Source organism: Castor canadensis, chromosome 1 (assembly GCF_047511655.1).
Source record: "Castor canadensis chromosome 1, mCasCan1.hap1v2, whole genome shotgun sequence".
NCBI classification, from domain to species: Eukaryota; Metazoa; Chordata; class Mammalia; order Rodentia; family Castoridae; genus Castor; species Castor canadensis.
This window is the reverse complement of record NC_133386.1, coordinates 206,479,161-206,504,759: the sequence shown is the minus strand read 5'-3', so window position 1 is coordinate 206,504,759 and position 25,599 is coordinate 206,479,161. Positions and strand designations below refer to the sequence as shown.

The window sequence follows — 25,599 nt, the reverse complement described above, 5'->3', positions numbered from 1 at the left end:
ACCTCCACAGATTCCTGTGTGGGGATGCTCCTTGTCACTGTCTGGTTGTGTGTGGTCTCCATTGGTCCTGTGGCAGAGTGACCTCATTATCACTCTCTGACGCCACCCCAGTGCATTAGAGAAGGATGCTCCGTCCCTGCCAGGTGCCTCTGGAAGCCCTGCTCCCATGTTGGCTGCACTAACACACAGGGTGAAGGGAGACTTGGTGACTGCCAGTGGGGATGTCCCAGCTCTCTTTCCTAGCTTACTCAATGCCACCCTGGCAGAGGATTTGGGGTGCCTCATTACAGCCACACAGGGCGGGAAGCCAGGCTCCTCACTTGGCTTTGCTGCTGGAGTAGAGTGAGGCCATCATTTTCTTGAGCGTCTGGCTGAAGCAGAGTGGTTGTTAAATCAAGTGTGCTGCTCTGCCTGGCAGCCCTTTCTGGCCTTTTCACCATAGAGAGCAAGCTTTGGTTGTGGTGTCCCCTGTCCTGTTGGGGTTTCTGGGTTGCTGACTTATTCAGTTCTAGGACACATGAAGTAAGAAGAAAGTCCGGAGACCCTTTTCTCTCCCCACTCTCAGCCTCATGTTTGTTTTATGCTCAGCTTCTGGGCAGCTGTCTGTCCTTGGTTTGAGAATAGGGTTAAATATGTCTGTACCATCTGTTCAGAAGCAGCAGTGCAGCCTCTGGTTTGTAGCTCAGGAAAACTAGGATCTGTGTGAAGTTTGCACATGTGCCTGACTTTGCCCTGGCCTCCTGTCTTCACAGGTCTGGAAACCTCTCCAGTCTCCCCGCCTCAGCCGCCCAGAGCTCAGGCAGCGTGCGTGCTCGGAAGCCTCGTGTGGGGCTGCGCCTGCTGACGCCTCTGGTGAGTTGAGAACATCATCTCCTCATTCTTGTTACCCGAAAGCTGTGGCCACTGTCCAGCTTTCATCCTTCAGCTCTCTGCACCGTGGCAGAGGACACTCAGTCCCTGCAGTCAGTCCCTGTGTGCTCGAGTTTGGGTAGGGAGAGGCATGGAGTAGTCCTAGGCACTGGTGGGGGGCAGGTAAGGCTGCCCCTTGGTGTCCAGGTAGAGTGACCTTGAGAGGACTATGGGACTGTGGCTGCAGGCCCCCACTGTGCTCTCGTGCCTTGTTTCACCTGTAATGTGTGCTTAACACTGGTGTGGGCCAAGTGTCCTGTTGATACATGGATGAGATCTCATGAAACTTGAACGTGGGCCTCTGGCAGCCTCACATATGCTTCCTTCACCCCGTCGTCTCCATGGAGGAAGTGAAGTTGTCACTGGTCTCAGGCAGAACAGGCTCTCAGCTTTCATATGTTGGGGACCACACAGGTGGGTAATAAGGTCCCGGCCACCTGAGAAGCCATTCCAGCCACCTTTTCTAATTGCCCCACAGTGAGTCTTAATCTGTGGCATGTGTTTGTGCACTGCTTGTATCTATGCCCCATCCCCCATGTCCTCATGAGAGTATGTGCCCAGGGCTCACACTCATCACAGGCAGGAGCAGAATGTGGGGGCCACTGCTCGGGGCCACCCCGATCCTGGTTACCATTGTGTCCACAGATGCCTCCCATCTGGTTCTCCTGCTTTCAGCTCCATAGCTCGCCAACCCTGCCTGAAGTATTTGGGTCTTCTCCTCCTGCTTGCTCGAGCCATTCTCTCACCCGTGGGCTCCCACAGGTGTCTGAGCCACAGCTCTAGCCTGTACTGTCCCCCCTCCCAAGGCATGGATGGGCATTCTGTGGAGACTGGGGCTCTGTAGAGGACCGAGCTCCTGCCGTGCTCAGATGTCCTGGCCACACGGGCAAGCCTGCTTATATGCTGGACACTGTTCCTGTGGTAGGAGCCACCTGCACAGCCCACGGTACCTGCTTGCGTGGTACTTAGAGCACATGTTGAAAGGACATGCATGAGGACATGGAAACCTGGTGGAGAAGGTGCAAAAGGAATGAGGGGTGCCGTTCTGTGTTTGGGGAGGGTTTTCATCTCTGGGACTTTGGTCTTTTGAGAGCCCCAGGCAGGGCTGTTCCTGGGTGGGGTGAACCAGAGGCAGAATTGTTAATCAATGGAAGCTGCCTGGCTCCTCCCTTCCTCCAGCTGCTCCGGCATCATCAGGTATCTCAGTTCTGTCCTTACCAGCGCCACAAAGAGACCCTGCTTCTCCACGGCCCCTGGTGTCCTGAGGCCTCCACCCATCCCGTAGGTCCTCCAGGCAGTGGCTGCTACACCACTTCCCAGTGAGAAAACTTGGATCATGTCATAGATCTGCGTGAATTCTGGGTTTCAAGCCTTATGTACCCATCACCTCCTGCTGCCTGAGGAAAAAAATGGGAAGTTGCCTTCGAGGGGTAATTTGGTTATTAGCCAGGGTGTGGCAGTTAGTGGCAGAAGGGCTCCACTTTGGAGCCCAGGGTTAATTTACAGGGATGCTAATTGTCTGTGATGATGGAAGCCGTAGCAGGTAGGACTGGAGTTTGTTTTCCTGGAGTGTCGTGTGTTACTTTTCTCTGCTTCTGAGTGCTTCATCAGCTGAGGAGGATCTGATATTCCTGGGGGGGGGGGTCATTTTGGGAGGGGAGGGGAAGAACTGGTGATGGAATGTGCAAGGACAGGACCCTGGGAAGGGACTCTGTCTTCCAGGCCAGCACTCAATCATTCTCTCCAAAAGTGGGTGCCTGTTGTTCTCAGGGCTGGCGAACTATTGCTTGAAGGCCAAATCCTGCCCGCTGCCTGTTTTGGTTAATAAAATCGTGTTCATTTATTGTGGTAAAGGACACCTAACATAAAACTGACCATTTTTAACTGCACAGTTCAGTGTCATTAGTGAGTTCACGTTGCGGTGTGGCCTCCCCACCGTCCACCTCTGGAATTATACATCTTCCCCAAAGGAAACTCTGTCCCGGTTGAACACCGTCACTCTGTCCCCTCCCCAGTTCCTGGCAACCCCGATTCTTCTACGTACATGGATTTGACGACTCTAGGGGCCTCATACAAGGGATTCACACACACGTGTCCTCTTATTTCTGACTTAACTTCCCTTTGCACGATGGCTTCAAGGTTCCACCCATGTCATAGTGTGCACCAGAACCTCAGTCCTTTTTGTGGCTGACAGTATTGCATTGTGTGGATGAGTTATATTTTGTTTATCAAATGTTGATGGACATTTGTGATGTGTCTGCTTTCTGGCTTTTCTGAATAGCATTTCTTGAACATTTGTGTCAAGGTTTTGTCTGGACACGTGTTTTTGTTTCTCTCGGGGAAACCTGGAGTGGAATGGCTAGGTCCCCTCGGAACGCTGTGTCTAGTCTGTGGGAATCTGCACCGTTTTCCACTCCTGCCCGCTGTGGATGAGGGTCCGGTTCCTTCACCCTTGTCAGTCCCTATTGCTGCTGTCTTTTGATGACTGTCATTCTGCTGGGGGTACAGTGCAGTCACATGGTGGTTTTGAAGGATCTGATTTGAACATCAGCAATGTGCCCACTATGCTTTGGTTGCTGTAGGGTGCCGAGCCCTTCTTGTCCCTAAGAACCCTGTATTGTGGCTGGAGGGATTGGGAGATGCCCTTCTAGAACATCAAGAGGTCATTGCTGGCGTCTTCAGGGGGCTGGGTGTGCCAGGTCTGTGCTGCTGTGGTGTGGACAGGGAAGTGGTGAGGAGCCCTGGGTGCAGAGCTGCCTTGCTGGGGATGGAATGAATCACCCACAGCTCCTTGGGGTATAGTCCAGCGCTGGGCTTGACAGGGAGAGCCTGCCCTGTCTGTGAGCTGTGGGAGCTGACCCTGGTGTGTGGGGGGGGGCACATGGCTCTTGCTCACGGGGTAGCCGCCTCAGCTGGAAGCATCACTGAAAACTCCCTGGGTGCCTCAGCTCTTCCCCGTGCCCCCAGGGGTCTTCCACGTGGGTAGCCAGAGTGTACAGGGCTCAGTCTGCTGAAGGCTCCATGGTTAACTGGGACCCCAAAGGTGGCCAGAGCAGCGTGTTCCATCATAGTGAGGGGAGCCGAGAGAGTCCCTAGGGAGTGCAGACTTGTGGACGTGGGGGCGGCCAGGGTCACTGTGCTGTCCCCATCCCCATGGGCAGTCTGGCTCAGAGAGAGCAGTTGTCTCACAGCAGATCAGATGAAAGAGAAGCGCTTGGGCTCCTTGTCTCTTCCCTGTGCCGGCCAGAATGTGTATACAGCAGCCATTGGGAGAGGGCTTCCTAAGTCAGCTTCCTGCAGCTGTGTGGGCCGAGTGGGGCTGAGAGGAGACAGGAAAGCATGTGCCCTCTGGGACAGCACTGGTGCCCCAGGCACCTGTGTGCTGAACGGCACTTCTGTCCCAGCAACACTGGGGACGTGGGAGGAGGGAGGAATGTCCCCTCCTGATGAGAGAGGACATGGCTCGCTGTGGGCTGGGAAGGCCAGGATGGCAGAGTGGCTCCCAGTGCCTGGTGACCAGAGCCTCAGGTTTGTGGCCCAACCAGCTTCCCACAGAGACCCCCAACCTTCTCCACGGCATTTGAGAGGATGCTCACACATCTTCCCCAGTGGGGACCACCTGGTGCCTGCCCCACCCCAGGGCCTCGGTGTGAATCTGGGAGGGAAGGGGGTCATGCAGGGCCTGAGCAGTGATGCCTCCTTGACCACACTGCAGTCCACACCGGGACAGTCTTGTTAGAGAGGGTGCCTGGGTATGCAGAGAGCGAGGTGGGATCCTGAGCGAGACACCATCGTCACATTCAGTTTCAGCTGCACAAGGTGACAAGGAGATTATACTCGTGGGAGACATAGTTGCCTGGGACTGTTCCTTGAGCAAAGCTGATGTCGCCGAGTCACAGTGCGTTCTGGCCACTCAGGAGGAAGGCCCGTGTCTTGGTGGATGAGTCACTCTTTTCTGCTCTCAGTGGAAAAGGACGGACAGTGTCCACGGGGGGTCCTTTGGTGGAGCACTTGTGTATAGCCTTGTGAACTCATCTGTGTCTGTGGGATTTCAATGTATACAGGTGATAGTGACAACACAAAGAGGTCATGTCACTGCAAGTATGTTTTTGCCACTTTAGGTTTCACGAGAGGAGGGGCACACAGGCTGGGCCAGGCTGGGCAGGCCCCAGGGAGGCCCCTGGCTTGGTCAGGAAGAGATGCAGAAGCTCCAGGAAGCCTGGGTGGCACTTTGCCAGGGGCACTGAGGGCAGGGCGGGGTGAGCACTGTGAGAAGTTCTGGGAGTTGCAGCCCTGGGATGATTTGGGGTGGAGTTTGGCTGAGAGACAGAGAGGCTGGCTGGCATTTGTCAGGGAGTCATGCTGCCCAGCAAGCTGTCCAGGCTGTAGGGTTACCTAGGTGGCTCCCTCCTAGGTCTGTAAGGCCTCCAAAATGTCAGAACACTGTAAGATACAGAAAATGAAAATGTGACGAATGCCTTTGTTTATTTGAAAAGCTGCTCCTGTGTCTCCATGAGAGGTGCAGGCTCCAGAACACCAGAGGGAGGGCGGATGTAGTGGTGGGGTCTCCTGAGGGGTGTGCTGGTCCCATCTCAGGATCAGTCAGATCCCCATGGTGGGTAACATGGGATGCAGACTCCCTCATAGTCAGAAATGTGGCCAGAGGATAAGCTCCCAATGTTGAGTGACAGCAAGTAGCAGTTTTGTGACAAAGACTCAGATTTCACCAGCCTGTGCAATGTTTAAGTCCTTGTTTTGCTAAAAACTGGCCATCCATTGATCTAGGCATCCCACCCTGGGAATTCATCCCGAGGGAAGAGTGGAGTGACATCACAAGCTACAGACATGCACCTTGGTGTTATTTATGACAGTGGGAAGAAGACAGGAGTGAGCTGTGTCCTCCAGAACTGCGGGCTGGAGAGTTGGGGAGGCTGGTGTCGAAGGGAGAAGTGCTGGGCGGCCTTTGACATCACCATAGTGCTGACCTCCTGCCTTGCTGGGGACACTGAGGCTGCGTGGTGAAGAGACAGGAGTGTGGGCAGGGGGACCAGCCCTTCTCATGCCGGGACCCTTCCTCACCTCCTTCAGTGCAGACCCTCCAAGTGTTTTAGAGAGTCCTGCCTGGCAGGACGCATCAGAGCGAGAGGGTGGGTAAGGATTCGAATCACAATGGAGAACAGGCGAAAGGACCGTGCACCCAGCGGCAGTGGGCGTGCGTTCACGTGCGTGCAAGAGACAAAGCAGCTACACAGGGAGGCTGTCTCGGGGAGTCATCTAAGTCAGCTCCCTCAGCCACACCTTAGGGGTTAGAATTTGGCCAAGAGGTGGCTGTGTGGCTGCGATGGCTCAGAAGTTAGACTTTCCCTGGGGTAAGGGAGTCAATGAAGGTTTCAATGGAAGAAGTGAGACCAGGGCTATAAGAGCCAGCCTTTGGGGACTGCTGCAGTCTGGGCCATGGCACTGGGGCTGTGAGTTGGAGGTGGTGTCTGTGGAAGGTGGAGCCCTGATAGAGTGGGGCGAGAGTATGTCTGTGTGCCTGTGTCGCTGTGTGTGTGTGCGCGCCTCTGTGTGTGGTGTTCCTCTGTGTGTGTCCAGAGCCATGTTTGGGCTGCCCAAGGGCAGCCATTGTCCTTACCATTTCTATTCCTGCTTCCATGGGGAGTTCCAGAGTTGGGGTGGGGTTGTTTGGGCCTGGAGCTAGGCCATGGGGCCGTGGGAGGGAACAGGTGGGTCTGAGCAAAAGATGGGGAGGCCTGCTGAAAGGCCTCTGTGAAGTGTGGCTCTGGACACATCTGGGCACCCTGTCCATGCGAGGTGGGACAATATGGGTCCAAACCACTGAGAGACTGATTTCAGGGGGGAAGTTGTGAATCACTTGCTTGCTCCACCCACGGGGGCAGTCAGGCCACAGTGGGCCAGGGAACCACAGATTGGGTGTGAGCAGCAAGTGAACCCTGAGCTTGGGGGAAGAGGGTCCTGTTCCTGCCATCTTTGTGCAGTGAGAAGTGTCCCCACCCTGCCCCAGAGCCTAGCATGTTGTTGGGTAAACAGGGAGCAGGTTGCTCCCCCAGGGACTATGGGCACTATTTGGTTGGGACAATGGCCGAGTGCCAGGCTCAGCTGAGGGTGACAAGATGTAGATTCTTACCCTCTCCAAGCCTGTGTTTGGGGTGACCCTTGATTGTGTGTCAAGTTAACAAATGGCTCCTTAACCCCATGTGGCTTCATGGGCAACACCTTGAGGATGTGGTTTAGTTGAGGATCTTCCATGGCGGAGGTGACCTGGCTGTTCCTCTGAGTCCCTGATGTTACTAGTGTCCTTAGGAGAAGGGTGGGAAAGGGGGGCTTGACCAAAGAGAGGAGATGCAGCCATAAGCTCAGGGATGCCTGTGACCCGGGGAGCAGAGGTGAGGGGTCAGGCCAAAGAACTCAAGTCACTGTCCAAGCCCCTTGGTTGTGGTGACAGTGGCTACAGGGAGCTCACAGAGGGCATTTCACTTGTGGGGAAAGGCCCACTTTTCAAGTCTTTGTCACTAAGATGGAAGGGAGGTGTGGGCATCATATGTCCTGAGCTCAGGTTCCTGGCAAGTTTACCTTGGTAACAGAGCCAGTCACCGCAGGAATGTCTGATGGCACCTTCCCAGGTGGGTAGCTGAAGGACAGTAAGCCTTGACCCCATGTCCCTTAGGAGGCTGAGGGGAACCCTGGGAAAAAGGTTGGCTTTCCTGGAGTCTGAAGCGTAGGAAGTGGGTCCTGGCTGAGGGGCTTCCCACTGGGTGCCACAGAATGGACGCTGAGTGTCCCATGTTCTTTTGTGCACAAGAGTGAGCACTCCAACTAATGCCTCCAGGCTGGGGCCTCCACCCCGTTTTCTGCAGAAAGGCCCAGGGTATTCGATGCATGTGTCATTTCCATCCACAAATGTGTTGTGGCACCTCCGCCATCATAAGTGACTTCACTTAATTCACGGAGTCTCCAGGGGGCCCTAGAGCCCTGCGTTGAGTGTTTGTGCTCTGGTGGATTCTCTCCCGTTTCCTCCTGGGGCCCCAGATCTTCATGTGAGAAGCTTGACAGCTCATAGAGTAAACCCCCAATGTGGACAGTCAACGTGTTGCTCTCATTTCACAGAAGAGGATACGGAGATCCAGGGAAGTGGGAGCTTCCAGGCCACCTGTTCTCAGACACATCGCATGTCTGTGATGGTCGCATGCCCGCCTCTGCTCTGTGCCGCCCCTTGCTGCGGAGGTACCTGAGTGGGCTCAAGGTGCAGCCTGAATACTAGATGGGTATAAATATAAATAAAATTATGTATATTCGACTGTAAATACTTGCTCATCTTCTTTGAATGAAGCACTTGGTGTTTCTAGGTGGTGAGACTCTGATCAACCACAGATTGTTAGTGGATGGTTTTGCCTGAGCTTTGCTGTTGGAAGGTTCTGTGGGAAGGGTGCAGACCGGCCGCTCCTCACACACAGTAGCTGCCCTTCTGTGAGAGTGGCACAGGAGTCTGGTGAAGAATGGACATCTTACATACCCCATATATTCCCTGGAGAGCCCCCTTAGCCAGGGTGACCCTGTGACCCAGCATGTCCCCAGGCAGCCCAGGTAGGTACCTTGTGATGGCAGAGCCAAGGCCTGGGGACCCATGAGGTACCCACCCAAGTCTAGGGTTGGTGCTGGTTCCCATGCAAGGGACAGGTCCTGGGTGGGCTATCGCCACCCCTACCCCAGGATCTCAGGAATGCTGGGAGTTTGTATTCAGGGCTGAGGACCCAGGTCCATGTGTAAGCACCTGTGTACCAGCATGTGCGTGCATGGGATCTTGTATTTTTGGGGAGAGGGGCTCCCTGGCTGTTGCCTAATGCCAAGGGGAGATGGGACCTGAGCAAGGGCAAGCATCTGGGGGGTGGCTGTCTCCCACACTGGGCTAGGCGCCTGCACCCCAAAGCACCTTGTCCAGAGAAGTTTCAGTGTGGACGGTGCCTGGGTCCACCACACTCACACTTCATAGAGATATTTCTCCCGCTGTGGACCCTGAGTCAGCACAGCCACCAGCCTGGCATCCGGCTGCTTCCTGACCAGCTTTCCTGGCTGGGGAGAGATGGGGAGAGCCGGCCTGTGGGGGGTCCTGAGGTGCATGGACTTGTCCAATTCCTGGGCTTCATGCTGTTCTGACTTCCCTGACCTGGGCCGAGTGTCCTTTCTGGAATGGAATCATGGTGATTGTCCATCTCACATCTAAAAAAATTGCCTCATCCTGGGGACACAAAGTACTGGACACCTCAGTGGATTCTGAGATTTATTTTTCTTAAATTTCTTAGCCTGTGAATCCCAGAGCTTAGTAACATCAAAACCAGACGTGTGCGTGTTTGTGTATGTGCACATGTGTGCGTGTGAGCATGCACTTTGGGGCAACTCATCTCAGATAATTTGATTTATTGTCATAGGTGACACTGACGAAGTGCTTATATCTGAGGTGTGTGTCCCATATCTTCCTAGGCTATCACACTAAGCCTCTACCCTGTCTTTCAGAGTGGGTGGCTGTCAACCCATTTGACAGATAAGGAAACTGAGACTCCAGATCAAATAACTCACCAAAGTCACAGCTGGGGACTTGCAGAGTGAGGACTCCAGCCCAGGGCTTTTCGTTCCAAAGACTCTACTTTGGTCCCTGTGTCCCGTGAGCTCCTTTGAGACAGGTGTGTTTTATACCCATCTGTAATGGCCACAGATGGACTCAGTAAGGGCAGGGAGGGAGAGATGCTTGTGCACAGCTTGTCCCTGCAGCGATGTCCCCTGGAGCTGTCCAGGGTTTGCAAAGCAGCCATGAGGGTTCAGGGGATGGTGATTGGACTTCAGTGGACTTCAGCCCTGCCTGATCCATCCTTCCACTCACATTGGCCTCCGCTGCCCACCCCTCATTCCCTTCACTTCTCTGCTGGGATTCTCTCTTCCCTGGACACATGCTCTCTATCCTGACATGTCCCTAGGGCTCCCAGGGCACTCTCTGCACACCTGCCATACCTGTGCCTATGACAGTGTTGCTGTATTCTACATCTGTGCCCTGTTGGGTCACACACAACAGCACTGGGACAGTTGGATGCTGAGGGCAGCTTTATTTCTGTTTGGATTTTAGGCTTTTTGAGGCTTTGAAAAGTTTCTCTGGGGGGGGGGTCTCCATCTTCTAAGCCCAGCAAATCCCTACAGCTCTAGGACTGCATTGAGAGACACCTAGGAGATTAGCATAGCCCACTTCTGTGTCTGTGAGGACTTTCCAGAAACCATCGACGGGGTGGTTGTGGGGGAACAGGACAATAGGAGCTGAGCAGGGAAGACCCACCCTCAAGGTGGGCAGCTCCATTCCTTCGCGAGGGGCTGGAGGGAGCAAAAGGGCAAGTAGCTTCTCGGCTGCACAGTACTCTTTCCACAGTGAAGGCTGAAACCTCCAAAAGCGTGAGTTTCCTCTCTTTGAATTGCTTTTCTCAGAATTTCCCCCAGCACAGAAAGCTTGACTAACACAGACTCCAGTTTTCTCTTCTTTTTCTTTCTTCTAATTGATTGAAATTCACATAGGTAGAACTCAGAGCATACAGGAGCACTAGGAATTCTTGGTCATCACTTACACTTGAACCTGGAGACACAAGAGTGACCTGGGTGTGGCATCTCCACAAAGGGCCAGCTCTGCTGGCTTCCAGGAACCACTGCAATGTGGGTACTTAGAGCTTCTCAGCCTGTGACAGCAAGGACCAGGTGCCGAGAGAGAGGTAGCCACTTAAGTGGCTTTGCCGTCTGTCATGTCATCCTCCTCTTAGCATCATTAAGAAAGTGCTGGAAGGAGATTAGAAACTTGTTGGTCTTACCTTTTCTTGGAAAGAATTGGGGAGGAATCAGAGGATGTAATTCACCAAATGAGCGCTCGGACATCCGAGCCCGTGCCTGTTCCAACAGAGGAACAGCTCAAGAAGTGTGGTGCTCTCAAATTGACCTGTCGTCCCTTCTTTCCTTCTGTCTTAAGTGTTGGCATTTTTATTATATTTACAAGTGATCAGTGGTTGCCCAGGTGGTAGGCTGGTCTTTTGCAGAACAGCTGTGTCATTTGGCTGTGGCTCACGGTGGGGGACATGCAGGTAACGTAAATTACCTGCCTGTCCAGGTGCAGGCAGAGCTGAGGGTAAGGGCTGGGGGTCCCCCACTTTCTGTAAGTATTTATGCTTCTTCAGGTTTATCTTTCCACTTGGGGGGCACACACCCTTCTTCCAGAGCCAGCTCTCCCTGGATGATTCAGAAGAGTGAGTTCAGCCAATGAGCGTGGATCCAAAGTGACACTTAAAGCTATAGCGTCCAAGCCACAGGTGTGCAGGTGGGCATACAGAAACAGGGTTCCCAGTCATCATGGTGCTGTCCTGTGCACGTGACTATGCAGAAAGGGAGGAGCTGGCAAGGAAGACCACGTGTGGATGTCCCACAAGTGGGAGACCATGCTAGCACCCTCCCCTGGCCTCAGTACACAGAGCAAACTTGTCCATTGGAGAGAGTCTGTTTGGTTTTTACCTTTGCGTTCATGGACAAAGCACTCCGGGAAGTGTGGAGGGTCTGTGCGTGGGTCTCGTGGAGAGGAATCAGACACGGCTCCTGTCCTAGTGGGAGCTGGGGCCAAGGAGGACCTGGTACTGATGGAGGCTTTTCTCTCAAGACCCCAGCCCCTTCACCTGCTGCACCTGGGAGGCACATCTCTTCCTGGGCGTTCCTTTCCCAACATCTCAGCAGCCACTTGTAAGTGACATTTGACATGGCCTCCTGGGGTCCACAACTGACCCCCACCAAGTGACTGCAGGTCCTGCTGTGCACATGTCCAGTCTGAGGTGCCTGGGCTCACATCAAGGTGACCTGGTAGGTTGGTGGGGGGAATTGGCAGGTTGGTGGGGGGAATCTGCTCCTTTGCAGAACTTTGCTCCTTGTGAAATTTGTTGATGGACTTTCCACTTTGGAAACTTTTGGGCAGCTGATTTGGACCTCTGTATTTTTCAGTTTTTCGGCTCTGAAATGAAATTCTAGGCTGGGTGCCTTTAGAAAGAGATGACATTTATGTAGCTCACAGCTCTGGAGGTCCACACTCAAGAGGCCACATCTGGTGATGGCATTCTTGTTGGCAGAGACCCCAGGCTGTGCTGGGTGTCACCTGGTAAGGGACAGAGAACACTTGTACAAGTTGGTGTGTCTGGACTCCTCTTCTTTTGATAAAGCCACCGTGTTCAATTCCAGGGCCCCACGCCGATTGCCTTATCTGATCCTAGTCCCCTGCCAGAGGGTCGCCTCTGAGCACTGCAGTTGGATTAAGTGCCTGCCCTCTTGGCCCCTCACAGTGGGGATTAGGCTTCACACAGGAATGCCATGGCAAGTTCCATAAGCTTAATCCTCACCCACGGGTGCGGGGAGACCCTGGATGTGCCCCCCAGCTAGGCTCACCGCTCCTGGACAGAAAGACAGGCAAGGCCCAGCTTCATCCTGTGTGCAAGTCTCCAGTGCCACCTCCCAAGGGATGGCTCTGCTGTCCTGAGAGGAAGCCACTCAGGGACTGGGAGACCAAGCTTCTCGCAGGAGCTCCAGGCTATGGCTTGAGGTAGCACTGTGGCATCTGTCACTGGCTGAGTGAGAGAGATGCTGGCCTGGAAGGAGACCCCAGCCAGCAGCACCCTCTGACCAGAGGGAGGCATGGCCATTGGGTTTTCAGATGACCCCAAACTAGTGGGCGTGTTAGTGGTGTGGGGCCTTGGGGACTTTTGTGACATGCTGGCCACTGAGTCCACAGAAACTCAGCTCAGGGCAGAGGGAGTGTCCAATCGCTTGGGGTTGGGACTGCCAAGGCATGGGGCTTGCTGGGAACTCAGGGTCATGCCACCCGTTTCCTGTAGGAAAAGGAGGGACAGTTGGTGCAGACGTCATGCCAATATTATTTGAGGCCAGTTGTCCTCCGCCTCCTCGGAGCTCTGTCCTCAGAGAGACTCTGTCCCCACTGCTCAGGACCAGGCATCCATTCCTCTGCCTGGTCCATCAGCATCTTCCAGGACAGGGCAGTGAAGAGGCAGTGCTTCCACCCCTTTCCCTTGGGACCCTGGCTGGCTCCGCATGATTTCTCGGCGGCTGTTGTAATTTTTAGTCTCAGGAAAGTGAACTGGTTTGTTACCACATGAAGCTGGCCCTTGGGCTTATCCTTTGGGTCTCTGATCAGCCTTAGATTGGAGCCATCTCAGAAGGTGACAGTGTGGGAACTCACAGGTCAGTGCTGAGACCTTGGGGGACCCTATCCTTAATGATCTTGTTTTCCTGTAAAGGTGCCAGGGCAGCTGGCAGGGGACAGGAGTCTGGAGAGAAGTGAGCCTGCCTTGAAGTCCTGGGCTGCAGCCTCACCGCAGGAAAATGTGTCCGTGGGGAGCACAGGTACCTTCTCGGTATAGGTCATCAACGGAGGACCACGGCCCTCTATCTGCCTGTGGGGTTGCCTGCGGGAACCGCTACCCTTAGCCAACAAGAGTTCCTCTGCAGGACCCAGTCCTCTGGCCCCGGGTTCCTCTGGGTCTCCCCCTTTCAGTGTATGGGTTTCATGATTTTTTTCTTTTATAAATGCAACTTATGTTCTCGCAAATGGATCTGGACGGGTCTGCCACCCCTGACTTCTTAGAGCTGTGGCCACTGGAGGGGCGGCGTGTTTGAGGCCCACAAGTCCACCTCAGACTCTGATGGTAGAAGGATTTGCAGAACTCTGCAGTCGTGTTGCAGGTTGGCTCGTTGCAGTCACACGGTGCGATCTGCAAGGGGAAGGCACACAGGACAGGCATGGGAGTGGCCCTGTGCTAGCTCTTGCTATCCTCCCCACCCCGCCCCGTGGAGTCATTGACAGCAGCAGTTAGTTTTTCCTTCAGCAGTGATGTGACAACACATCGAATACCACCCCCACCCCAGGACACCCCAGAGTCTTGGTGTGCAGGCATGGTTGACCATACATACACATGACCGCCTTAGTCTCCAGCCCCTGCAGTGGGCACACAATCCCCACTGTAAACCATGTGAGCCCAGACTGTGTGATGTGGCCCAAGCCCCCAGGTGCACACTGCCACTCTTACCAGGCAGGATGTTCCAAGGGCTCCTGTCTCCCTCCCAGGAGCCAAGTGAGGGTCAAACCTTCCGTTGCCATGAGCAGGGTTTGGATACCACTGGCCTGCTGTGTTAACCCTTCACAGATTCTGGACTGTGACGTAAGCTGCGCTGGGTCAAATCTCAGTGAACTGTGGTGTTCATTAGCTCTGCTGCAGGTAGTGCTTGTGTCTGTTTTCTTGTCGGTAAAATAACAGTGATTATCTACCTACCTCAGTAGGGTGTTGGGTTAGCAATTCTGCCCTCTAAGGTCTTGGAAGAGGCTCATATCTAGTCACCATCACCAGGAAACAGTTGGGGTCCCTTTGCAGGAAGGTGAGGGGAGGGGCCCATTGCTGCTCCTTCTGGGATGTGTGTTTTATTCTTGGTGTCACACACTACCTTCTCCCTGAGTCTCCACCCAGCTTGGTGCTTGGTGCTCCCAGCTGTCCTGGCCAGTCTTCAGGTGTAACCTGAGGACACCTGAGCCCCACAGGTCCACTTGCTCCAAAAGATGTCTGTGCAGTGGTGCACAGTGTCTTCTGTATGTGAGTTTTTATTTTGCTGCTCCATATAGGATTTGGAAAGCAGAAAAAGGGACAGAGTCAATCAACCCCAGCTGCCTGGTTTGGTGGCTTCTGGCAGTTTCTCCCTGGGTGGTCTTCCAAGGTGTGTGGCTTTGACCCTGGGCAGTGAGGTCTTCATTTCTCCCTTCTGCATGCTTGTCGTTTTTGGCTGAGCACCTGGAGGTTAACACAGCAGGCAGAGGCTGAGTAGCCCTCAGGGTGGAGACAGGAATCCTGACTGGAGATGGCCTTACTCTGCTCTGGTTGGGCTATGAACTGGGGACTTTCCATAGGTCATCTTTGGAGACTGCTTGGTGTCCTCCAGGTGGCCAATGTCAGCCCCAATGACACCTGGCAGGGCCTCCTGACAGCAGGCCACTGAGCAGGAGTGTCTTGAGAGCAGGTGAGCAGGGACACTGAGCATGAAGCTAGAACACCCAGTTCTAGTGTACCCCAGCCTGGCTCTGGGGCCGATACCCTCACCTCTCGGCCTCAGTCTACCGAGCCCTGTGTCATTTCCATATGGCTTGCAGTGAAGCTGTGACAAATTGAGCTGCTGTTGGTGGCTGCTTGTGAGCCCCCTGCAGTTCGCTCCAGGCTGAGTCATGGACCTGCTGCCTGTCTCAGGCTTTGAAGACAGGAAAGAAGAGGGGGTGAGGCTGGGGGCAAGGCCAGCAGCTTCCCAGGTGAGGTGTCCCCAGGTACAGACCCCAAACCTGGCTAGATCAGCTTGAAGGACACGTCTGCTATACCTGGTACAGACATTTTGAATGCTGGCAGTTGGTATAAGTGGGGTGGTCATGATTGAGTAGCCGTACATCCCTTCAGTGCACAGTGATTAAGCACCTACTGAATACCAGGTGGTCTTCATGGATTCACCCCTCCCTGTCATACAGCAGTGGCACTGTACACTTATACAAATGAACATTGTGACCAATGTCCTGCAGAATCGGGGACCTTGATCCATTTGGGAGCCCATGGAAGTTCCCCTGATATTTGACCTTGACAGAAGCCACTGGGCAGGTTCCAGAAGGTGGGTGTGTCCCTTAGTTTGGGAGCTGTTTCATCCTGCATTCATTCCTCCCAGCAGGAGGTGACAGGTCCCTGCTTTCTCATGGGATCCCTGTGCTGGGTGTGGCCCCGTCTCCTCTTTGTACCCTCTGTGGCCATGTCACCTGGACTTCTCAGCTTTCCTTATCTATCAAATGGGAGAGTCACTGGTTTTTTATTAAGGCTGTGGTCATCTGGTGTCCAGGTGTGAAACAGTACCTGTGAGCCCTCCCAGGGGAGCCCCAGTTGTTAAGTCACCACTGTCTGTAGCCAAGTGGACCCCAGCGGCCATCAGCAGCCGTTGTGGCATTTGAAGTGAAGTGTGGAACAACTTTTGCGAGGCATCCAGAAACAGCATGGCCCCAGGGCAGGTGTGACCGTTCTTGGAGGTGATGGACCTCCCTCTTTCCTGGGATGAACCTTTGTATTGCAAAAACAGATGTGTTTCATGGCCAGAGATGTTCTCTGTGATGCCTAGGAATTCTGTGGTTTTGTCAAGTCAGAATGTTAGAACGCAGGCCGATGACTGGCATGGAAAAGGGAAAGCATGGGGATGATTGACGGGCAGCAGTGTCCGGGCACCATGTGGAGCACTTTGGTTGGTGACCTTTAATTTTGGAAGAAGCTTCTGAGTCCCGTGAGTTCTCTCCAGCCGTTGTCATTGCCCTTATCTTTGATGCTCTGGACAGGGCAGGGGTCTTTGTTTTGGTCACAAGTGTGTCCTTGGTGTCCACTATAGGCCCTCCCAGGTCATAGGTTCAAGACACTAAGCAGAGCTTGGAGTCCACAGATCTGTCTACAAATAGTTTCTCCTCTGTATTCCTATCCCTAACATAAGATCTCAAAGAAATAGCTGTGGTAACCCAGCCCTGCCATGTCTCCAGGGTCTGGTGGCTGAGGGCAAATCCGTCTGACCAGTGGGGACATTCCTGCCTCAGCTCGCAGATAAAGGGCTGGAAGACATGACAACTATGGAAAGTGGCTGTGTGAGCCGCGCCGATGGCCGTGGTTTTAACATGACCGCACACTGCAGAGATGCACTGGCAGTTCCCCAAAGTGACATGAGCCACGGCACCTCTCCTGGGTCTAAACCCAAGAGAGAACAGGCATTTGTCTACACCAAAGCTTCCACACCCATGCTCCCTGCAGCTCTGTGTGCAGAGCTGAGATGTGGAATCAGCGCAGCTGACGGCTGGATGAACAACTGAGCTCTTCCCATGTGTCGGGGTGTCAGACATGTGCTACAACAGGGCATCCCGAGGATGAGTGCCACGTGAAGGAAGTCAGGCACAAAAAGTCACATCTTGTCTCGCTCTGCTTCTCTGAGGCCTCTAGAACCGGCAAATGCAGCGGACAGGAAGCAGATTAGTGCTTGCCTGGAGCTGGCGGTAGGGGAACAGGGAGGACTGCTGATGGGTTTGCGCTTTCTTTGTGGAGTGATGAAATGTTCTGGACAGCATAGCTAAAAACATTTCAAAATTAAGTTTTATATTATGTGACTTTTATGCCAATATAAAATTTGCTGGGAAAACCCTGCCTTTAGGGATGATGAATGCATTTGGAAGTGAAATGTCATTCTTCTAGCCAGAGGGTGGCCTGCCTAGCATTCTGCTGTTTTCCCAAATCCTTAATGCTTCCGACAGGGTCCCCGGCAGCGTGGACAATGTAGCCCTCCGCCCCCCCACCCCGCCACCCCAGCTGTGGCTCTGCCCATCCCAAACAGCTGTCCCTTTCAGTTGCAGGTGATTGGAGTTCTGCCTGGCAAGGTTGGTGATGTCCACATGACTGCCCCTCCTTCTGTGGTCCCTGTGACCCACCCTGCTTCCATGGCATCTTCTGGAGCTGTTCCTGGGCTCAGGGTCTGGCTTGTCATGGCCCTACTGCACTCTAACCCCCAGGCTGCGGCTGGAGAGCACGCGTCGTGTAGAAAGACATGAGACCCAGGCCACCTTCACTGCTGTGTCCTCCCTCCATCTGTGCCATGCCACTCCTGGGGCAGGACCCATGAACTTCATTCTACCAGAACTGCCCCATAGCTAAGGATCTCATCTGTACAGCAGGCACATTTCACTGGGGTCTAGGCTCTTGCCAGTCCATTTGCCATAAATGGTAGATCTTGATTGCTTTTTTGTGGTGACACCAATTTGTTCATTCATTAAAAAAAATTGGTTTTTTTGGTGTTATTGGGGTTTGAACTCAGAGCCTCACTCTTGGTAGACAAACTTTATCCCATTTGAGCCACACCCCCAGCCCTTTATGTACTGGTTATGTTTGAGAGAGGGTCTCGCTTTCCCCCCGGGCATGCGTGGGCCACAATCCTGATATTTATATTTCATAGCTGGGATGACAGACATAGGCCACTGTGCCCAGCCATTCTTGAGAACTATTTGCTCTGGTTGGCTTTGAACTATGATCTTCCCATTCTTCACCCCTCCCGATCTCTGATCCCAGGTAGATAGGATAACAGGGTTGAGCCACAAATAAATATTTGTTATTTTGAAAGGGTCTCACTTACCTTTGCCTAGGCTGGTCTGGAACTCTCAATCCACCTGTCTCTACCTCCTGATTACAGGCATGCAAACCTGCATCTCCCCAGGATTACAGTGTGTGCTACCACCCCTGGATTTTTGCTGCTATTTTAATATGCAGGTCATTTCCATCAATAATTTTACAGCCATTTGGGTGTGATACCTGATGGGGCATTTGTGTTTTGACAAGACACAGAACTTTCTCTTGGTTGTGCCGACATTGTCTTGGGTGCCGTTTCTCTGCAAGATGGTAATTCAAGCTCCTATTTTACAGAAGGGGGGCTAAGGGCCAGAGGATCTGGGGACTTTGTGAAAGTCACATGGCCAGTGGTGGTGCCCAGACTGGACTGCAGCTTCTGTGGGTAGGTGAGGTACTTGGTGTTCCTGGTGTCACCTCTGGACACTGGTGCCTTCTCTGAGGGTTCCTTGTGCCCCTGGCCCGATGTACTTGAATTCACACACGACCACTTGCTGGACAGGAGAGGGACCCTGGTGGGATGGAGGGTCAGAGACTCCAGCCTCTGACCTCCCACAGCTGTCTTACCAGCTGCAGACTAGATAAGGGAATGGGGACCGTGACGTCAGCCTGGTCTCTCTCACAGCTGGCAGACCATGGTGTGGGGTAGAAGGTTCCTGACAGGTCCTGAGGAGGCGATCCCATTTTCCAAGGCTCTCAGTGGGCGGGAGCCCCTCAGAGCCCTTTAGGGGTTTCTAACACCACATGCCAGTCTCGCCCAGGGGATGGGACTTTACCCCCTTCAGAGGCTGCATGGTGAGGGAAGATCCTCACTGAGATTATGGTCCTGTTGGGAGGCTACTGGATGGCTGGCGTAGTGTCCTCTGTCTTCAGATCATCCATAAAATTCATAGAACTCACAGGCAAAGCTGCAGACTCCAGCCTCCGTTCCCAAGGCCTGCTGGGAGGCCAGCCCAGGCCGGTGAGTGGACTGGAGCTGTGTCAACCAGCAGTTCCCTCTACATCATTAGCAGTTATTGTGCTGAGTTTGAACTTGACCTCCTCTGCTGTGTGAGCTCACAGCCAGGTGCCACCTCCCACCTCCCCAGCTGAAATGGCTGTGAAACTCTATAGTTTTATGAGTCTGTCCTGGCGGCTGAGAGGGTGGGCAGGAGACCCTGCCTTCTAGTAATCAGCAGTGGGCTACAGGCCACACCAGGCTACCCTTCAGAGGATGTGACAGTCTGAGACTGACGAGTCCTCTCCTTGGGCTTGACTGGCTGGGTGAGGGGGAAGATCTGCCCTGTGGAATGGCCAAGAGTGAGTCAGTCTCTTACTGTGATGACAGTGAGGCTCCAGCAAAGGCTGGTCACCTGGGGAGGTCACGGGCTCACTCAGGGTGGACAGTAGGATGCAATGATCCCGGGGCTGAGTGCTGTTGGGTTTGTCCAAGGTTGGGTTCCAACGACTTAGGAAGAGAACAAGACACAGATTAGGCCTTCCATGAACACAGGAGATCCTGACTTACGATAGCGGCTATGCAACCTCTTTACCTGTACCATGGCAATAAGGAAATACACGCTGAGTAGAAACCACACTTGCATTTTGAGCTTGGATCTTTTCCCAGGCTTGCGGTGACTGATTCATCCCTCTCTCAAGGTGTTGGGCAGTGAGCTGCAGCCCCCGTCAGCACTGTGACGAAGATGGGGACAACAGATCTCCAGTGTGCTGGGAGACGGGGTATGGTAGGTCGGGGGTCTTCAGTGCATTTTCAGTTTATTGTATTTTCAACATAAGATGCAAGGTAAGAGCACAAGTACATAGAAGGAGTAAGGAAGGGAGGATGGGTTTTCCTGAGTCACCAGCTGGGGTGCCCTGGTTTGCTGCTCCAGAAGCCTTGAGATTGCTGGGACAGTTGCTGTTGTCCCTCTCCTCAGGAGCCCAAGGCGAGCTGTGAGTGTGGGATAGACACACACTTCATGGCCACCTCGTGGGTCCGTGGGGACAAACTGTTTGGAGCAAAGTAAATTCCCAGGTACTGGTGTTTTTAGGATGAAAATGTTAATAGCTTAGAGTTACAACTTCAAAAACTTGTTTTCCTTAACGTTTGTAAATTTGACTTATAACTGTTACCCTGTAAGTTGCTTTTTCGATCCCTTAAGAGTGGCTTTTGGTAAAGTACGATCTATAAACTTAAACCCTAACAAGAGGATCTGGTCCAGGTGTTCAGGTCATCCTTATTAACCTCATTCACTGGACTGAAAATGGGGGGATCTTAAGTTTCTGTAACATCCCAAAAATGTTTTCAGTTTTCTAAAAACTGTATTAGTCTTTCTGTGTAAAATCTCAGTCGGAATCACTGACTCAGGTGTGTGTTGGGATGGAATGGCAGACAGCTGGATAGGCATCTTTGATACCCAGATGAGAGGGTGCTATGTGCAGAAATGAGACCATTTCTGGATTTGGTGTACCTCACACTTTGGGTGACTTTCGGTTTCCTTCCTGTCTGACTTTGGGCTTAAGTCCTCAAGGGTCACAGAGCAGAGGTCACAGAGCAGGTAGACCCATGCAGGCTGTAGCCTCCCTCTCTGCAGCTGTGTTAACCATCCATCACGGGGCGGGGGGGGTGGGGGTTCTGCTGGGACCCAGGAGTTGCTTCTTCCTGGTGGTCCTCACCCCCTGTGGGGCTCTTATAGCTTTAGCATGTCTCCTGATACACAGGGAACCATCTTGCTGTTCACTAACCCAGGGCCCCTGCCCAGGAGCGTGGTTTGTTCTGTACAGCTTGCAATCACGGTTTGTTTGGAAGTGTGTGCCTGTTGCTTAGTGGTACGTGAGAGTAACAGTGGTCACCTCCGCCATAAGCATCCTGAGCTGTGACTCAGAGGTGTTCATGAACACAAAATGTGTCCCTTGAGTTACCTGATATCTGCCTATCCATTCTGTCCCAGAATTAATGGTGACATGTTTGTTGTTGGTGAGGCTTTGGGAACTCTCTGTGCCTCGATATCCCAGTAAGACAGGCACAAGCTTGCTCTCGGCCTGGCCATTCCAATGGGTGGCCCTGTGATGACTGAACTGTGTCCACCACAACTCATACATTGACCTTATTTGGAGATCAGTGATGAGGTTAAGATGAGGTCATTAGGCTGAGTCCTAATCTAGCAGGACAGGGGGCCTTATAAGAGGTGACTGGGACCTAAACACGCACAGATGGACCATTTGAAGGCACAGGAAGAATGTCACGTGAATACCAAGATGTCATAGACATCTTGAGGACGCCTGCCTCTCTGAAGGGACCCAGGCTACCAACACCTGCATCTTGGACTTCTGGGTGCCAGATGGTGAGGTGATTCCTGTGTGTGGTTTGAGCCACCTACCTGCACTGCTGGGAAACACGGGTGGCCAAGGGTCTTGAGGCTGAGATGTCTGGCAGGGAGCAAGGAAATGCAGGATGGAGACTCTGGTCCTGCCTGCCACAGCAGTGCCCTTTGGCTCTGGGGACACCATGGCTCTTTCCAGGCTCAGTGTTCTCATGTTATAATGGTGAATCTGATTACTCCTCCATGTGGGGTTGGAGGAGTTCAGATTTTGGCTCAGGTCAGCTCCAGGCTGTGCCCTGCTGACTGCAGGTGAAGCCAGACTGTGCTGATTGCAGGCGCAGACAGAAAATAGGTCCCCTGTGACTTGAGGTTGCTGCAAGGCTATGTTGAGTGACTGTAGGCTCCGCTGCCAGTGGGGGCCCCCAGCCTGTCGGTGAGACCCACCTTCACTTGGGGTCTGCAGGCTCTGGTTGCACTGATCATAGGTGGTGGTGGAGTCCGGCGGTCACAGCCGCAGCTCCTTGTGTATCTTGGCGCTGCCCAGAAGCCCTCTGTCACTCAGTGCACTGAACAAAACAGCAGGAGTAAAAAGATCTTTTCCCTTCCCCTCACCCCACCCACTCCTTTTCTCAGTGCTTTCCAGAGAAGCACGTTTGGTCTTGGAGAAGTTTTTAAAGTAGGAAGAGCAAGCCACACCGGTTTTGTTTGAATCAAATGTTTGCTTTGCCAAACAACATCCCCGATCAAAGCCGTGATACTTTGCAAACGGTGTTCCCTTAGGCCTTGGCATGCTGATATGATTTGATTAGGCCCTCTGATTGTGACCTCTGGTTCTTGCTTTTCCTGTTACCTTTATGAGCTGATTGTACCCTGATAGCTCAACAGACTCTCTAGGAAAAAGAAAGCCTTCCATGCAGTTTGCATTTGTAAGTGGCGACTGAGGCAGGACGCGTACATCAGACAGGTGAGTTGTCCAGGCCAAGGCGAGGCTCTGGCACTTGGGTGGCATGGCTTGTTCTGGTAGCTTGCTCTTGCACTGCTTTGCATTTAAAATATTGTAAAGGCTCAGGTTCCTGTCTTCTTGTGTATAGTGGGGACAGCTCGGGACTCCACAGTGTCACCTTGCTCCATTCAGGAGACTGGATTCCAGCCAGTGATTGGGATGCAGGTGTTACAGGTGTGAATTATGACATAAAGTGGCAGTTGCATTTGACCTGTTGTAAATGGCTCCCAGGGCCACAGGGGTCTGGTATGGAAAATGATTAGAGGGTTGGTAGAGGCTGTATTGCCTTTCCTGGTTCTCCAGCTCCCCAAATTCAATATTGGAGTCCTGACTACCACTGCCTCAGGATGTGACTATGTGGAGATGGGCCTTTAAGGTAGAACGAGGTCACTAGGGTGGCCCTCATCCCTAAGGACTGTCCTTATAAGAAGAGGAGACCAGGACTCAGGCACACACAGGAGAACCATGTGAGGACACAGAGAGAAGGCGCCATCTGCAAGCCAAGGACAGTGGCCTCAGGAGGAGCCAGCCTGTGCCACCTCAACCTCAGACTTCAACCTCCAGGACAGGACACCAATGAATGTGCTGTTAAAGCCACCTGACTGTAGTGCTTTGTCATGACAGCACCTGGACACTCGATGTACCCAGTGTCCATCTTCCCTACTGGTTGATCATCTTATCAACACAACATTGCTGAAGAGGTGTTACCATGAATCCAGTCGTGCTGAGTGTGCTGTGATTTCTCAGTTCCTGTCACCGCTGGCTGGGTACTACCTTCCAGATGAGGAAAGTGAGGTGGACACAGAAGGGTCATGGTGGCTTTAGGCCACAGAACTTGGAGTTACATGGCATTAGGACTCAGCTTTGCTGGGCTTGCACAAATGCCTTGCAGGTGCCTCTGTGTCCTTGTGTCCCCACATCCTGGCATTCTTCACAAGAGGCCGGGTCCTGCAGAAGCCTCCACTGTGGAGGACAGTGACAGCTCTGTCCTGTCACTAACACTGGGAGGACCATGCATTGGTTCATTTTCCAGGCTGAAAACTCTTCCTCTGAACAGTGGCACAGATGTCTCCTCCTCCCACAGACACTTTGGGGTGAGTTTTGGAATTTGGCAGATGGATGTCAGGACATACATGTGTTTCTATGGAGTTTTCTGTTCCTCACCAACCTCTTGACACCACCACTAGGTGTTGATTATCTGGGGCAGGGGTCCAGGAGAGGCTGTGGCCCTGGAGGCTGCCGTCAGTGTCGCCTTTCTCTAACCTTCATAATGAATGCACCTGTCCACTACTCAGAAGTAGCAAGGCCACTTCTGGTGCAAGGCCAAGTTGGATAAGAATGTAGAGCAGAGCCTGTCAGCTTCCCTCTTTGGTTTCCCTCTGGTCAGCTCCAGTATCGCCCTCTTCCACCCTCCCCAGCCCTGGGGCTTTGCCCTTTGAGACCTGGGTTGAAGAGGAGGCAGTGTGTCCTCAGGACAAGCCCCTGTGACAGGGGATGGGGTGGATCCCAAGGCTGCCTCTGACGTTGGGTCACTGTGCAGCCTCGGACAGGTAACTGGCTCCCTGTGAGCACTCTTGGCTCCTGTGGCAAGTCCTGGTGATGCTTTCTCAAGGGGACCCAGGGTGTGTCAATTGCACACGCACCAACTGATCACCCCCAGGGAACCAGGGGCGGTATGGCGCCCCAGATCTGGAACAGCATGTGTTACTCAGCAGAGTGAAGCAGATGGTGTCCATGGCAATCGCGGCACCTACCGGTAGACTTTGACAAGTGAGATGGGACGGAGAAGGGGCAGGAACAAGAACCTAAAGCAAGGACAGTCAAAGAAGACGATGGCTAATGGTTTCAGCTGAGAAAGTTGATTCACTGTTTTGACATCCAGAGGATCTATCAGTGGGACCCTGCACCCTGCCTGCTCTGTCTGTGGGTGGCCGCTGGGTCCTGGTATCAGCTAATGTCCTGGGGTGAGGCAGCTCACACTTCAGCCAGGTGGGAGTGGGAGGCCATGGTGTCTACCAGTGCTGTTCACCCACCTTCACCTGTGGTGTGGCTGAGGAGCTGAGTGGGTGGCCCCTGCTGGAGACGAGGTCAGGGTCCCGGGCTCACAGGTAGCCCAAGCTCCACCATATTCACCCTGGTGAACATGACACATGTAGGGCGTGGTTGGACGTCATGGACCTCTGGCACTTGAGAGAGGAAGGGTTGTGGATTGGGGAGACACTGGCACTGGGGTGGCACCCGCGAACTACCTTGGGCCCTTCAGTTTCATCTTGTCTTCCATCACAGTTGACCTTGCCTCCACTGCGCTACCTGGTTGTCACGGTAACCCAGGCAGCCTCTACTGTTTCTGCCTTTCTGTGATTCACCTGTTCTTTTCACACCTCAGCTGTGGTTTCCTGTCACCTTGCTCTGGTCTCCTCCCCCGAGGGAGAGCACTCTGTTTCTGGGAAGGACCCTGAAGCCTAGGTGTTGGGGTCTCTGTGGAGCTTCCTGGAGGTGGCTGGGAAGGTCCAAGCCATGCTTTGTGCTCTGGTCACCTGGTTGAAGATTCAGAACTGCTCAGCAATGAGCAGGCAGATGCTGTCCCACCTCTCTGGGACTTGTAAGAGCCAGTCCAAGGGAGAAGGCAGGCCAGGGAGCTCCTGTCACCCACTGCTGTAGGGGCAGCTACACAGAACTCAACAGCTACTGTTTTCCTCACTCCCCATTCTGGGGATCAGGAATCAGGGTGGTGTCGCTCACTGAGCCACGCTCACTCCATCCCAGGACCTCCTCCAGCTTCCTCAGGACACAGTGGTCTCAGGTGGGTGGGCTTCTCATAGCAAAGTGGCTTCAAGAGGTGAGGTGTTCTGAGAAACCAAGGTAGTTGCTGGAGGTGTCTTGGGCTCGGCTGCAGAAGGGTCCTGGCTCCATTAAAGCCAACGGGCTAGCTGGCTCAGACCCGGGGATTTGGGGAACAAGGCCATCTTGCTTGAACAAACTGGTAGTAGGAGGCAGCTGTGGGGCAAAGGCAATCCCCCCTTCAGCCTCGGAAGTTTTGTAGGAACGAAGTCACAAAGTTAAACAGAAGAAAATCCACACAGATTTATGGAAAGTAGTGGGGGTGATCCCCCAGCTCTCTGTCATTCAGATG

At 53.4% G+C, this 25,599-nt stretch overlaps 1 protein-coding gene across 3 annotated transcripts in view; it reads left to right on the top strand.

The window, feature by feature from the left end:
• Shank2 (SH3 and multiple ankyrin repeat domains 2) overlaps positions 1 to 25,599 on the top strand; it is a 505,735-nt gene that overhangs the window by 20,363 nt on the left and 459,773 nt on the right. For 2 of the 3 annotated variants that reach the window (XM_074050929.1, XM_074050919.1), the window contains exon 3: positions 753 to 852. The gene's annotated coding sequence lies outside the window, so the exon portion shown is untranslated. Of the gene's footprint in view, positions 1 to 752; positions 853 to 13,241; positions 13,348 to 25,599 lie in introns of all 3 variants that reach the window. The other variant, XM_074050915.1, reaches the window with a different exon arrangement.